This window comes from Lissotriton vulgaris, chromosome 9 (genome assembly GCF_964263255.1).
Source record: "Lissotriton vulgaris chromosome 9, aLisVul1.2, whole genome shotgun sequence".
NCBI lineage: Eukaryota > Metazoa > Chordata > Amphibia > Caudata > Salamandridae > Lissotriton > Lissotriton vulgaris.
In genome coordinates this window covers 77,964,603-77,976,980 of record NC_141697.1, presented here as the reverse complement: position 1 = coordinate 77,976,980, position 12,378 = coordinate 77,964,603, and the positions used below count along the sequence as shown (strand labels likewise).

Below are 12,378 nucleotides of genomic sequence, written 5' to 3'. Positions count from 1 at the left end.
TGTGAGGCGTAGCCTCTGATCCGGTACCACAGACAGTTCCAGAAACGTGGTGTACCATGGATGGCGAGCCCACGTCGGAGCAACCAGGATGAGAGTCATCGAGTGCTGCCTGAGCTTGCGTGCCACCAGCGGTATCAGAGGTGCTGGGGGAAAGGCGTACGCTAATTTGCCTGACCAGTTCATCCATATCGCATTGCCCTGCGACTGTGGGTGTGGGAACATGGCAGCGAAGCTTCGGCATTTTGCTTTCTCCCTTGTGGCGAACAGGTCTATCTCTGGATGACCCCACATTTGGAAGTACGGGTGGAGTACTGATGGATGTATCTCCCACTCGTGCATTTGGTGGCTGTACCTGCTGAGCAGGTCCGCCATCTGATTGTCCTTGCCTGGGAGGTGTTCTTCTGCCACGAGGAAGATGTTCCTCTGAATGGCCCACTTCCACATGCTCTGAGCCAGATGAGACAGCTGTGGAGAGTGTGTTCCTCCCTGCTTCTGAATGTAGTACATGGCCGTCATGTTGTCCGTCCGGATCAACACAACCTTGTTGCACAGATGTACTTTGAAGGCTTTCAGTGCCATGAAGATCGCCATCAGTTCCAGAACATTGATGTGCATCTTCCTTTGCTGTGGTGTCCATAGCCCCTGCACAGTGTAATGGAGTACATGAGCTCCCCAACCCTGGAGAGAAGAGTCAGTCGTCAGGATGATCTGTGGCACAGGCTCTTGGAACGGTCGTCCCTTGCAAAGATTTCGTGGATTCCACCAATGCAGAGAGTTGCATGCCCGACCGCTCACCAACACTAGGTCTTTCAACTGGCCGTGAGCCTGAGTCCACTGACGTGCTAAGCACTCCTGAAGCGGACGCATATGTAGCCTCGCGTGCGGGACTATGGAGATGCAGGAGGCCATCTGTAATGGCTGCCCTTCTGCTGGCTCTTTGGAGAGGGAGAATGATGGAGAGTGACTCCAGCCTATCACCCCCATAGCATAGGGGTTAGGACTATAGACAGGGTCCCAGTCTTACATATATTAGGGCATTTGCGTGTCACTTTCCTTAATATAGGGCTTATGAATTTAAGTTAGGGGATAGATATATAAGTATTAGTCATGATTTGCCCATTTGCTAACATGCTAGGATATTTTCCATGGAGTTATGCATATTGTGGGCTCCGTAGGCCTTAAACGAGACAGACTCCATTTTGCTTTCTGCCTGGTAGCTCGAGAAGGCTTTCTAGGTGAAGAGTAATGTTTTAGTTTCAAGCTGTTGTTCGCTTGGAGAGAACCGGTTCAGGCTGACCCTTATCGAAGGAATGTATTTTTCACCACACCGAAGACACAACTTCAGGCCGGCCGGCTGGGAACGTGTCCTTGGTACGGGGAGGTACAAGAATTTGGTGGGCGGCAGGTTACTGGCCGTAGCTTTCCATGAAGGAACGGGCTTTGATATTAGCGAAGGTGTTAGTCAGTTTTTCAGTTAGTCCGTAGGCGGCATCTAGCAGTTAGCATCTCTGCCATTAATTATCTCATGGCGGACAGTCGCCATCTTTGAAGTCCTAGAAAGATTTAAGACCGAAACTCTCTGAGAAAGACTGAAGGAGAATTAGCGCGGAGCGCACTGATACAGAGAGAGAGATACGGTAGCTAATAACCAGCAAGGTTCCGGTGCCCTGGAGGGAAGCAGACGAGGTTGAGCCTAGCGGTACAGACGTGTACTTGTGACGGCTGAGGTGTGACTGCAAGGACACAGAGACGAGAAGGGAACCTAGATGACTGCCGAGCCCAGACTTCATATTAACCAGGTGATGTCCGCCCAGCTCTAATAGAACGTGCACTCTAATCTTTACCTTTTCTTTACAGAAGTTATGTTGCATAGTAATGTGAGTCGTGTCTATTGTTAATAAATACCCTAATTCTTATGGAATTATCGTGTGCCTTGTGTTCATGTTCAATAATGGTAAACATATCTCCTAGTTGAAAGTTGTTTATGTGAACGGATGCGAAATCCCGATCAGGTAAATGGTGATCGAACAAAGAGGGAGTGAGTGGACCTTTGATGCCAAGAGCAGAAAGTACACCATATAATTTGGAACTGTGTTCAAAGTCATTATTATAGTTTTATCCCGAGTAGGTAACTGAAATATTATCCTGATGACTGTTCATAGGAATGTGGTCGTCGTTGATATACGGCGTTAGTGAGAACACTGGGGAGGATTACCAGTGCCGATACCCACAGGATTGTGGCTTGAATAAGTGAGAGCGCTAGGGGGTCGAACTAGCGTGTAGTTTTGCAGGATTGCAAACAGCTTGGAAAAGGGAGCATTGGGTTCTGCAGGCCCGTGTGTAGATGCACCGGATTGTGTGTCATATCTGCCCTAGGGTAGAACGGTCTGGGTCAGGGCGGCCGCGAGACCAACTGGTGTGAATAAGATATTATAGAAGATCCATATATGTATATTGTCATTCCCCATCCTTAGGTGCGATCTGTATATATATTTGTATTTGTATATTTATCCATTGTGAATACGATCTGAGGAGGGAAGGTGAGTACGTTTTGGCTGGGTCATAGGGGCCCCTGGGGCTGATCCCATCTGAACAGAAAATCCAGCCATTACATCTGGCGTCACGAACTGTTTACGAAGCCTGTGTGCATTGTATTGTTTTAATCTTGTTGATTTGCGCTCGGCTTGTACGTATAAAATTTTGTTTATAATTGTGTATATAACTTTGTTGTGTCATTACGTTTGCGAAAAAATCATCGTCGGTTTTCAAGTTACCGATTCAGATTCCCGGCTGGGAATGTACCCCTTACGAGGCATTGGCCCGTGAGTGGGCCGATTCTACTGGTTTGAGTGAAAATTGGTCTTCATGCCTGGAGCAGGCGGAGCCTGCCGATGTGGTGTCGTGCTTGCAGAAAGCGCCAGTAGTGAAGGGTGATGAGCTTCCTATTTTAGGACGCAGAGGTTGGATTGTTCTTAATGCATACAGGATATTGCATGAGAGGTTTGTTCAGCTACAAAAGCAGTTTAAAGATATGGAAGGACAGTGTGTTGAGTTGCAAAATGCACATACTTTGTTGCTTTGTCAAAATAAATTGCTTGCCGACAAACTTGAAACATATCAGACCATTGCTGAAAGAGCTGCGGTCCGTATTGCACGATATAAGTATAAACATCGTCGTGGACGTGTGTCTTCACGCAAAGTGCGTATGATTGTAGCAAAAGCGGGAATGGATTGGAACCCCGATGAGTGGGACGGTAATATCTGGGATTCTCATACTTCTGACTCCTCGGCAGAGGAGGGTGACAAGCGAGAGTCTTCTCGCTCCGGACGTGATTGTAAATCTGCTTCATGTACTGATTTAGGTCCTGACAGTGACCGTGCTCGTTCTTCCCGTGCGGATGACGTTGCTTGCCCTGATTGTGCTACTAAATCTAAGATGCGGGCTTCCTCGGAAGCTCTTCCTGCAGTTTCTGCTCACCCTATTTTTCGACGAAAATTACAACAGGCCCCTGTTCAAGTTCAAGTTTATTTCACGTTTATTTGGACCGTTGGTCCACAAACAATACATATCGATAAAAAGTTCATCCAGAAAGTTAAATAAAACATTTCATTGCACACAGACACCCTAAAAACATATTTTAAAAATGCTAATTATTAAAACTCGTTTAAAAGGTATAAAACTGCCTTCACTTTTTGCATATATTTCCCCATTGCCACAGCAATATCTAAGTGGGACATTTCTGTCATCAGTGTCACAGCCTGGGTCCTAGTTTTAATCTCATATTTCATAAGGATTGGTTTTAAAAATTTGATACGCAAGTCCAAAAACTTCAGACAATCAAATAAGATATGCAGCATATCACATTTGGACCCTAAAGAGCAAGTACAGCTTCCCTCCTCATTGATCATGGCCCGCTTTACCGAGTTGTTCATATAACAAGGGTTAATCCCAATTCTAGCCCTCAGAACCTCATTTCGTAATGGACGGTCCGGTAACTTATCTATGTAGGGGAAGCAATAAACATTATTCCATGCATCAATCATAAAACTGGTCGAGGTTTTACTTGCAAGATAGATTTTGTCCTGTGCATGCGATATTTCCTTTCCCGTTGACCTGAGTAACTTTTTATCAATATTAGCCACGGAGACAGTAGGGCACACATTAACTCTCATCTTCAAGCATAGCTTTGTTACTTTCCCTCTGGTCTCTCTTGCCCATTTTAGTTCGCTGTCCTGTATTTCATTTTTGCCCCATTGAGATATTTTGGTAATTGCGCCTATTTCTAGGCGTTGCCAAAAGCGCAAAAGGGCCATACCAACTTGTATACCCCATGAAGTCAGGCCTAGTTCCAGTCTTACTGCCTGAACCATTGCTGACCGAGGGAGCGTAAATAACTTTTTTAGGTTTTTGCCTTCTTCCACATCCCAGTTTTCCTTACCACTTAGGAACAACAATTCAGCACCATACAAGTATTGTGGGGGTACAATAGCAGCATAGGCTTTTAGTACTGGTTTGTCGGTCATAGCACCATAGGCTTTGTTAAACAATTTCAGACCGCTAATCGATGCAGAGGTTCTTACTTTAGATGCCTCTAAGTGGGTATTCCATTTCAAATTCTGCTGGAACCATAACCCCAAGTATCTATACTCTGATACTGATTGCACTTTTTCTGACCCAATCCACCATGAGAACTCAGTTTTCCTCCGGCCAAAGCTCAATGTTTTGGTCTTGTCCATATTTATCACAAGTTTTTTTCTTAAGCAGTAGTCATTGAAAGCATTTAATTTTCTTTGCAAGCCAACCTCGGTCTGGTCCATAATCACCAGATCGTCGGCGTAGAGTAGGCATGCTATCTGCTTGCCATTTAGTTTCGGGCTTGCCCCAGTTGTGTTCCCCCAACATTGATGGTAGGTCTGCTAGGAACAAGGAGAACAATAGGGGAGCTAATACACATCCCTGACGCAGACCATTTCCAATTTCTATTTTCCCTGATAGACTACCATCTATGTCTAAAATTATCTGTGCCCAGTTTTTAGTGTGGAGCATTTGAAGCAGCCGCAGTATATCATTAGGAATTCCCTGACTAATCAGGGTCTCCCACAGCAGCTCCCGGTCCACTAGATCAAAGGCTGCACGGAAGTCAACGAAACAACAGAACAACCTACCCCGCGATTCCATTGACTTCCGTGCTATGGCCCAAAGAACAAAACAATGGTCGATAGTAGAGTGGCCGGCTTTAAACCCACCCTGTTCCGGGGGGATGGTTTGGTTTTCCTCTGCCTAATCTTTTAATAAATTTAAAATTACTTTTGCAAAGACTTTTTCCCCTATATCGAGGAGGTTTATAAGCCTATAATTTTTCGGTATTGTGTGGCTACCCTTTTTATGAATAGGCCTAATAATTGCACCCTTCCAACTTTCTGGGATGATTCCCGTATCCAGGATTACCAGGAACATCTTTGCAAAGAACTCTGCCCACCATTCAGGCCTCGTTTTAATTATCACTGCTGGGAGGTTATCTGGTCCTGCGGCACGTGTAAGGTTCAAACTAGCTATAATCTCCGTTATATACCTTGGGGTAAAATGGTCCTTTATCTCATCCCTCATCCGTGGCCAACCTAAGGTTCCCGGTATTGGTTGTGTCGGCCATCTTCCATAGATTTCTTCCAGATAGCCTACCCAATCATCTTCCGGGACCTTACAAGCGAGGGAACCGGCTTTACCGCCCAAACTCTCTTGGACTAATTTCCAGAACCCTCTCACATCCTTGGATTCAATCACCTCCAACATATTTGCCCAACATTTCTCTTCATACCTTCTTTTTTTATTCCGTATTAATGTTTTATACTTTAACCTTAGTTGCTGAAGTGTCTGATATAGGTCCACTTTAAACATGGCCCTTACTCTTCTCTCCTTCTGTCTTATCAGGGCCTTAGCTATCCTGCATTCTTCGTCAAACCAGGGTTTCCTATTTTTATTAACTACATAGCTGCTCAGTCCTGACTTTTTTACCTTGAATTCCTTCTTGAGAGAATCTGCCAGCTTACCTATGGTCAATTCAAACCACGGGATTCCTGCATTAGACTGAATTTCTTCAGTTGGGATTGATTGTTGAATTAGCCCAAGCTTTTCTATCTGTTCGTCTGATATACAGGTTGTTAATCGTTTGGGGTAATCCACATGGACCTGTAGAACTCTCTCTCTACGTTTACATTTCGGGATGCGTATTTCTAACTTCAAAGGGAAATGGTCACTACCTGTCGTTTTCGCCACCTCAAAATTTCTTATTTGATTAAAGCACCAGGCCCCTGGTAATCCGGGTGGTATAGCTCTTGATTGTATTGAAGATTTTACTCAGCAGGAAGTTAGTGACATTTTACAACGATTTCGACAACGGCCTGGTGAGGCCTTGCTTACCTGGATGGTGCGTCTTTATGAACTTGGCGCTGCCGGTATTATGCTCGATGCTGTTGATTGCTTACGATTTTGCTCTTTGAGTTCTGATTCTACGATTCAGGATCATTTTCGAAATTATAATGGTGCTGGTCAAATTTCCTTGCTCCAGCTTGCGTCTGACGGCTGTAATCATAAATATCCAACTGAATCTGATTGGCCCACTGATGAGAAACCGTGGTACACTTTGCGCGATGCGTCGCAACGTTTAAAGGAGGAAGTCATGAAAACTTCTATCTTTCTTAGTACTGCTGATAAGTTATTGGATGGTCTTTTAACATCTTCAGTGCGCAAACGCATTATCCGTTCTTCTCCTGTTGCTTACAAGCAGGTCATGATGACATTATTGATTAACCAAACTGGCAATCCTTTGTCTGTTGTGCTTGAGTCTGTTCGTCAGCTTGGTGAGCTGGGTGAATGGTTTAAACCTGAAAGACAATCTCGACCTGAGGGTCGTACTGGTGGGGACTATAAGTTCGAGACGTGACATGTTTCTTGCCCTCATTGCTGATGGTGTCAAAAGGGAAGACATTGATGGTGAGCCTAATAATCGCTTATGGGACATGTTTCGTAAGCGTGGTTTGGATCGGAAAGAGGGTGCCCGTCGTGTGCGAAAGAATGACTATGACCGTGGTTCGGATGACAGTGGTGATGAGAGGCGACGTGTGAATTCTGATCGCCGTGATGATCGGCGTTATGAACGTGATGGATCCCCTCGTCGTAATGATGGGAGGGGGAGAGAGGATGATCGTGAGAGGGGAAGAGATGATCGTGTTTCCAACAGACGACAAGATGAAAGGAGTTATTCCCCTGACATGAGAAAGAGAGAGGATCGTAACAGACTCTCTGATCGTAACTCACAACTTTTTGAACATGATACTAATCCGTTTCGTACTGGAGACGGATATGAACAAGACATTCTAATACCAAAGAAAACTGAAAGCATTTACCATGATTTGTCTTGGTTGACAGACCGCAGGAAAAATGACTAGGAAATAGGTCAAGCTCCGGTACGCAAGTGGGCTCACAGAGATTACAGACCCTATGTAGATATTGAGATTTTTTGGAAACATCGTAATATCCAAAGGGCCCGAGCTTTAGTTGATACTGGGGCGGAGGCCACTTTAATTCATGGTAAGTCGAAAAAATTTCATGGACAGTCTTTTACAATTACTGGTTTGGGTGGTAAAGAGACACCCGCAGTTCAAACTGCACTCGAAATTAAAATTGGTAGAATTCCTCGTAGAGAATACTCTGTGTTGGTTGTGCCACTTTTGGAATTCATAAGTGGAATTGACATTTTGAAAGGAATGACTTTGCATCTGGATGATGGTTGTTATCAATTTGGAACTAGACAGTACATTTCGACCAGACCCGTACGGGTTGGCCGTTTACGCATGCCACCTATTAAAATACCTTTAGCCACGAAGGTGGTTTGTCAGAAGCAGTATCGTATCCCAGGTGGTCATGAAGAGATTACTGCTACTATTCAGGATTTGGTTGACGCGGGAGTCATTACTCCGGTCACATCTGCTTGGAATAATCCCGTTTGGCCCGTGCGCAAAAGTGACAATTCTTGGCGCATGACTGTTGATTATCGAGAATTGAATAAAAACACACCTAAATTGGCTGTTGCAGTGCCTGACATTGTCACGCTGATTCAAAGAATTCAAAAGCATCCAGGTACATGGTATGCTTCTATTGACATTGCTAATGCATTCTTTTCAATCCCGATTGCTCCCGAATGTCAGGAACAATTCAGTTTTACATGGAATGGACGTCAAATGACGTTCCGGAGTCTTCCTCAGGGCTATGTACATAGTCCTACGATCTGTCACCGGCTGGTGGCGGAGCATTTGTCTGAAGTGCCCACGAATCCACAAGTTCAGGTTTGTCATTATATTGACGACATTTTGATTCAAGGTGAAACGCAAGACCAGGTACAGTCCCATTTAGATCAGCTCATTGATTGTTTGCGAGCGAAAGGCTGGGAAATTAATCCCGACAAATTACAAACTCCATCCCAAAATGTGAAATTTTTAGGTATTAATTGGCATGAGGGTCACAGAGAAGTGATCCCACAAGTAAAGCGTAAAATACTTGATTTTGCAGTTCCCAGAAACAGGAAAGAGGCTCAATGCTTTATTGGTTTGTTTGGATTTTGGCGTCAGCATATTCCCCATTTGAGTCAGATTTTGGCTCCACTGTATCGAGTCACCCGTAAAAAGAATGCGTTTGAATGGGGTGAACCTCAACAGACTGCTTTTAATTTGGCTAAAGAAGCTATTCAGTATGCCTTGGATTTGTGGCCCGTGAGTGAAGGTGATGTGGATTTGAATGTGTCCGTGGAAGGCCTGTATGCCAATTGGAGTTTGTGGCAAAAGCAGGGCAGACAAAAAGTGCCATTAGGTTTTTGGACCAAAAAATTACCCGAGGCTGGTGAGCGTTACTCACCTTTTGAAAAACAGTTGCTTGCTTGTTATTGGGCTCTGTTGGATACCGAGCAATTGACCCTAGGCCATGCTGTGATTTTAAGGCCTGAAATTCCCATTATGCAATGGGTTTTGAGTTCACCGAAGTCCCATCGAATTGGACATGCTCAGGAGGCTAGTGTGATTAAATGGAAATGGTACATTCAGGACAGGGCACGTGTGGGTCCGAAAGGTGTGGCAGTTTTACATGAGCGAGTGGCGCAGGCGCCCTCCAATGAGACGGAAAGTGAGTGTTCGGTTCCCGTGGTGCAGGAGTCTCCCGTGAAGTGGGGTAAATCATTTGATGATCTGTCCGTGGAGGATAGAAAACATGTGTGGTTTACGGATGGTTCTGCGAAGTTCATTGGTGACAAGAGACATTGGAAAGCTGTTTCATTCAACCCGATCACGCAGAAATTGTTGAGCACAACTGGAGATGGTAAGAGTAGCCAATATGCTGAACTCTATGCAGTTTACCAAGTTTTGAAACAGGAACTACCTGGCACATGTCATATTTTCACTGATTCCTGGTCCACTGCGAATGGACTGGCGGTATGGTTACCAACATGGCATTCTCATAATTGGGAATTGCATTCCAAAGAATTGTGGGGTAAAGAATTGTGGCAAGAAATTTGGGAGTTGCTCCCGCAGAGTACTGTAACAATCTTTCACGTGGATGCTCACACTCCAATTGACTCCCTTGACAAATTTTTCCATAACATTGCAGATTAAGTCTAAAATTGCTGAGGCAGTGGTGGACATGCAGGATTCTGATTTGGCGGGATTGGCGAAGTGGGCCCATCAGAAAGCAGGACATTTTGGAGAGAAAGCCACTAGCAGGTGGGCTGCCGATAGAGGAATTCATATTCCTTTTTCTTTAATAAAAGATGTCATTCTACATTGTCCCATTTGTCAGCATTCTAGGAAAAAAGAGGTGCCTCAGATTGTTCGAGGACACTTACATCGAGGTAAATTGCCCGCCCAAATTTGGCAGATTGACTATATTGGTCCGCTCCCTATGAGCAGAAATTGTCAATATATTTGTACAGTGGTTGACACTTATAGTGGCCTTTTGGTCGCTTTCCCTTGTAAGAACGCTACCCAAGTGAATACCATTAAGACCCTGGAGCTAATTATTTTGTACTATGGTGTCCCATTCCAAATTCAATCTGATAATGCATCCCACTTTCGTGGAAGATTGGTGCAGGAATTCTGTGCGGAAAATAATATTGATTGGGTGTTTCATATTCCATATTACCCACAGGCTTCAGGACTGATTGAGAGGATGAATGGCTTGTTGAAAGAACAGTTGCGCAAGTTGACTGATGACCGTTACAGCCAGTGGAGAGATGTTCTGCTTCAAGCTTTATTAATTCTGAATAATCGCCCTTTGTTACATGCTGAATCTCCTTTAATGAGTTTGTTTCCTCCAAATGTTGATGTGAAACCTAATTCTGTATCGAACACTGTCATGTATTGGGAAATTACCCCCGGTGCTCTAGCTCTATGTAGAGCAACCCCAGGCTCCGCAGGCCTCGACCTGCATGCTTTAAATGATGCTAAATTTCCAGGAAAGGATCGAATCATTGTTGAAACTGGCGTTGGTGTCTGTATACCTGCCGGTAGCTTTGGATTAATTGCCCCTAGATCTGGCCTGGCCCTGAAAGGTGTACAAGTGCTCGGATGAGTAATTGACAGTGATTATCAGGGAGAGATTAAGGTTCTCCTGCTTAATAGCAGTGAGACGGATTTGTTCATAAAGAAGTCTGACCGCGTTGCTCAGTTATTGATTATGCCTGTCTTCAGTGGTGAGATAAAAAAAAGGCTCTGCCCCAACGTTGCTAACTGTGCGAGGACAAAAAGGCTTCGGATCGTCTGATCTTCCTGGAGCTAAGATATGGGTGCAATCGCCTAAAAATCCTCCTGAACAGGCTGATATTATTGCGACCGGTCATGACAACACCGTTTTGGTGATGAAGCCAGGGAAAGATGGCTGGGAAGCTGTCCCAGCTGATAAATGTTACTTACGAGAATGATTAAGGTCTGTGTTTGTGTTCTTTCAGATCATTCTCTGGACTGCTGCTGCAGGATGTGTCGGCGCTGGACTCCTTTTGGCCGGCTACGCCGGGAGAGGAGAGGATCCACCGACGCCGGTTGATGGGATAATCCGGACTCCGCGGTCTGCGTGGAGTTCTTCCTCCAACTTCTGGATTACACTCGCAAAGCGGGTGACGAACTCTCCGCATTTCTGTCTTACCCCAATGAAATCTGTCACTGACATTTTAGCGACCTGTTTGGTTGCTGTCCCTGCATCTACTGAGACTTTGCGACACATTTTTAATATCTCAAATGCCCGACCTAATGTTATTTTGGGCGACTTTGCGGCCCATGAATTTTGCCCTTCATGTACTGCTCTTCCAGATCTTGATATTCCTATTCATTCCCGAATTACTACCTTTAATATTACCCCTGGAGATCTATGCTTTATGTTGACTTGTGACCCTAAGGCTATTACTGACTGTTTGAAGTTGAAACTTCAGGCCGCTACTTCTTTTTCAGCTCATCAACGATTGCTATGTTTAAAGAGACTTCCGAATTCATGTCTTTCTGTAAAGAACAATATGACTTGTAAACGTTTATTAGTTGCCCCTAGCCATTATCGTTCAATGTTATTGCCAGCTGGATGGCTATTTTCCTGCGGGAATTCATCTTGGCCCTATATTCCTGCGAATATTTCTGGTGGCCCATGTGCCATCACTAGATTGAGTTTGCTAATGTTTTCCTCACATCCTACTTCACATTCCCGTATTGTACGTGATTCAATGTCATTGCATGAAGATTGCGATTCCTCTGTTCATCTCTATTCCAAATCAGAATACCTTGGTTTAGCTTTTTCTATTATTGGAGTGCCCGCATTGGCCGTTTATAATGCCAAGACAATCGGCAAAATGGCCTGCTGGATGGTTAAGTCTATCAATCAGACATCTACTGTTTTGTCTGACCTCTTATTAGATGCCCAAGGTGAACGTAGAGCTATTTTGCAGAATAGAGCTGCTATTGATTATCTTTTGTTAAAACATGGACACGAATGTTCTGATTTTGAAGGTCTGTGCTGTTTTAATTTGTCTGACCATTCTAAAGCTATCCAATCCCATATTGACAAACTCCACGACTTGACTGCAGAAATTAGACAACATATAGATCAGGGTTTCTTTGACTGGCTTTTTAATTGGTTGCCTGACTTGCATCCCTTACGACAGATTTTAGGGGGAGTTATTGTCGCTATTTGTGTCTTGATAGCTATTTGTTGCTTTATTCAGTGCATCCCTTCCTTGCTCCAATTTTTTAGACTTAGCAAGAGACATAGATCAGTTAATTTTGTTTCCTATTATTCTTCTACTGATGTTAGTTCCATTTAGTTTGTGGTTAATAGACTGGAGTCAAGGGGTGTAA

General features: G+C 44.3%; 2 protein-coding genes across 7 annotated transcripts in view; both read right to left on the bottom strand.

Moving 5' to 3' along the window:
- The window catches only part of RBM25 (RNA binding motif protein 25), a 370,502-nt gene that overhangs the window by 41,443 nt on the left and 316,681 nt on the right, over positions 1 to 12,378 (bottom strand). The gene's annotated exons all lie outside the window — the stretch shown is intronic.
- Positions 1 to 12,378, bottom strand: part of LOC147689632 (uncharacterized) — a 53,884-nt gene that overhangs the window by 13,966 nt on the left and 27,540 nt on the right. The gene's annotated exons all lie outside the window — the stretch shown is intronic.